Raw genomic sequence first — 4,167 nt, 5'->3', positions numbered from 1 at the left:
TCAAGATATTTGAGAGACCTTTAATATATATGATATATGTCAATTTTTTAAAGAAAAAAGATGCTAGGTTTTAAACAATTTGTTATGGTTTTTTGTTCAACATGTGTAAATTTTAAAACATTGTGTTTCTAGTTCTTTGTGTTCCTAATGTTCTTAATGTTCGTAATTTTTTGTATTTTCTTGTAAACGAACGTTCTTCGTCACAAGACGCAATGAAACAGCATGATTTGGTAAATGTTCAGTATAGGAGAAAAGGTTCCGATGACCTTGACCTGGACGTATGTTGTCAAGGATACTCTTGTGAATAACAATCAAAAGATTTTAGCCGTCGCTCGGTTTTTATTAAAAAGTTTTTAGTAAAAAATGTCTGAAAATCATGATACTTTCAGTAAAATGATGTAGAAGTACGAATAAGAATATTTCTCCCTTCTTATCATTTCCGAAAATATTCTGAGTTCGATGATTCAGTTACACATATATGTGGACAGTATGATCACCTATTTTTCAGTTGATATTTCGAATATTTCGAAACGTGAACTAGTGATCTGTCAATCTAATTCGCTATGTTATTCGACAAGTTTTTGCATTTAACTCATAATTATCCTGAATTGATTGCTTATTTCAAACAAAGAAAGTTATACGAAGAGACGTGAAGTGCGATGCAATGCGATGATTTATTTGGACATATAATGTCAATCTTTAATTCTTCATTGCACAAAAATATATTATAAGCAAGTTCGTGGTAGAAAATAAAGGATATAGTTCCGAATGGCCCCTGCTCCCGATCGATCTGAAATTTTGCACAAAAATAGTGTTCAATAGGACAAACAAAACGCGCGTAATCCCCATTTCGGGAAATAAAAACCAAATTTAAAAAAATAAAAACTATATCGACTAAAATCGATTGTAGGTGTATTTCAGAATGATTCTTTTTCTTGATCAATCTGAAATTTTGCACAAAAATAATGTTCAATGAGACAAATAAAACGCGCGTAGTCCTTACTTCAAGAAATGAAAAACAAATTTAAAACAAAATTAAAACTGTCGACTCTAAAATCAATTCCATACCTATGATATGTAATAAGTTTTTAAAATCCAATTAAAAAAGTAAGGTTTTATGGCTGTGTTGTAAGTGTGTAGGCAGGGTGGGACTGCGCCCTCCCACAGCGAGAGTGGCTTCTCCCCTTCCCTTGCTCCCCCCGACTAGATCTAACTCAACCAAATGTTAGGAAAAACTTAACCAAAATTAGGTTTCTTTCTTGGGAGGAGCAGGGAGAGGAGCGAAACCACTCTTCTTACAAGGGGGCGTAGTTCCTCCCTGCTTACACGCTTACACGAACAAAAATAACAGAAAAAGTAGTCTTAAAGTGTCAAAAAGAAATTTGTTTTGTTTATAACTTTTTAAAAAACAATGAGCGACGGCTAAAACCTTTACATTATTATTCAGGGACATGTCCTTGACAACATATGTCAAGATCAAAGTCATCGGAGCATTCTCCCCTATACTGAACATTTACTTATAATTCCCGCTCCAATAAACGTTCGCACAAAAAAAAGTAATGAAACTGTTTCTACTATTATGGTGTCGAAGTACTGGTAAATGACGTCAAATGTACGCACACTCAAAGACGTCGATATGTTCATAATTTCCGCAGAAAAAAAGTGAAAAAGAGAACAACTCGCAACAAATCATCATTCGATATTTTAGAAGTCACGCGACGTTTTACATCGACTTCGTTTGAATTTCTCAAAGAAAAAAGGAAAAAAAGAAAAGATGGTAGTCTAAGATAGAACTTTTCTTCTTCACGAGCGAGCTTATTTTCTCGGATTGCTGCATATAGATATCAGGCTTGGCGATGCTTGATACGAGAACGGCAAGAAGCGAAACGCGTGCAACTTTAATGGCAGAGGTTCCAGGCCTTTCCGCATCACTAGTCGATTCGTTCCTCCTGAAGGACCGCTTATTTGAAAACTCGCGAAGAGACGCGAGAGCTGTGAAATATATATCTCGCGACGCAAAAAGAACAAGTTTCCGTCGAGACAAAGCCACGAACGTGAATCGTACGAGTAACAATGTTGGATTTATCATTCGGCTACCGAAGGACAAGTACGAAACGATTTCACATAGTTGGTCTTGAGAAAGTCTTTCTTGAGAATGACAGAAGGGGAAAAGAAAGAAGAATGTACGTTCCGAAAGAAGGTAATTAGCAAAGAAAACTTTGCGGAAAGGAATATACAAATGACGCTCAATTTTTTTACGGCAAGTTTTCCGCGGACACAATTTGCGATGTTCTCGAGAAATTTTAACGCAACGTTGCTCGCTGCTTAAAAAAGACATTGTTAAACCACCTCACAGTACACTTATTTTTACGACCAAGACTTCCAACCGCGCAACCATGAAAACTTCGCGCACTGTTCGTCCAAAAGTCGTCCAATAAAGTCTAGCTACGTATTTTAAGACGCTGTTTCACTGCCGTGACGGTACAGCGACGAAACCATGCTTAAAGAAATTAACTTCGATAAAAACCCAAAGGTGCACCATTGCAAGCAAATTTTCATCAAGAATGTCAAGTTTACTGAAATAAAAATCGTATATTTCGCGGAGGTAACGACTGCAGTTTACTTGCTCTGAATATCTGAATATCTGCTCTTATACTTAGAAAAAAATTCTGATATAGACGACACGAAAGTATATAGAAATTAGAAGCGTCTCAGGCGTTTGATTAGAATTTCCAAACTTTTTTGTGAAAAATGTCAATAAGATTGTCTCAGTCATTCCTCGATTATAAATAATCTATGCCAAAAATGTCTCATTATAATATATAATTGAGCCGAGTATACTTTATAAATCTTTAAAATAACTTTTTAGTTATTTTAAATCTAGAAAATTATAGAAACTTGTTCGGCGTTTATATATGTATTTGTCTTTTAACTTTATATTTATTATACATTTATGAGAATAAACTATATTCTGTTTTATTTTAATACTTACTTATTGAATAAAAAAGCTGAGGATTTTAATATATTCACACTTATTACATATCTTTATTACATATTCCTTACTTTCAATTAATTTCTATCAGCTGCTGTCGACACTGAAAAAGACTAACCGTCGAATTGATCAAGCATAGACGTCGAGCATTACAGATTGATCTCCTTAGAAGGCCCAGAAATTCATTTCACGGTTAGCAATAGACAAGATTTACTTGACTTCTAACAAAAATCCCCAATCGTTCTCGAATAGGAAAGGGAAACGAACGGTCCGTTTGTTTGAAATTGGATACAGGATTTGCTCGTGAAATCAAAAGACATTGTCACGCGTTACGGACTAAAGTAAAAAAAAACGCAAAAAAAAAAAAAAAAAAAAAAAAAAAACAGAACAAAACAAGAAGAGGATAGCAAAGTTTGGACGCGTCAAAAGAACAAAGCGATTTGTATGATAGCGGATCTTTTTTTTGATTTCGCAAAGCGGGCACAATTGTCATACACGGCAAATATAAAAACAAGACAAAGAAAAAGAGACACCAAAACGACTTTTTCCGGCTCTTCAGATATTATCATATAAATTGTGATCGATAACTCATTGCTTCGGTACGCGCATTGGTTCATCGTTTCTTGCGACGTGAACAAGTAAAACTGAAAAAATATTTCTCGTAAAGATGCTTTTAGTCAAAGAAAGAAAATTTGTAAACTTGATATTCAAATAAAAAAGTTACATACAGATAATTTTGTTCTTCTGTATGTACGTGCACGCGTGAGTACAAACAATATCAAAATTAAAATTTACCAATATTCTTTTACGATGGTTCTTCATCTAACTTAAAAAATGGAGAAATATTAAATAAATCTTCAATTCTCCTAATTATTTTTTACAGCAGTATGACCGGTCTCTAAGAAAGAGAAAAAAAGGAACAAGTAATCTTCTTGTCTCATCAAGAGTTTCTGTGCATCATAAATACAAATTTTATCGAAAAGTAAAGGTAGATGGTAACAATGCACTCACTCGAGCGGCTCACCCGTCGCTAGGATGCATCTTAGGGGTGCATCTGATATCAAATGATAACAAACATCTTTTACACAGTTTGTCCGGAAAGTTCCCGGACTGATTTTTTCTAGCGCGGGTAAGCGGCGCTATCGAGCGGTCAACGCTGGAACTACTTAGTATAG

The sequence above is a fragment of the Pseudomyrmex gracilis genome, unplaced genomic scaffold, assembly GCF_002006095.1.
Source record: "Pseudomyrmex gracilis isolate BER0280 unplaced genomic scaffold, ASM200609v1 scaffold_304, whole genome shotgun sequence".
NCBI lineage: Eukaryota > Metazoa > Arthropoda > Insecta > Hymenoptera > Formicidae > Pseudomyrmex > Pseudomyrmex gracilis.
This window is presented reverse-complemented; position numbering follows the sequence as displayed.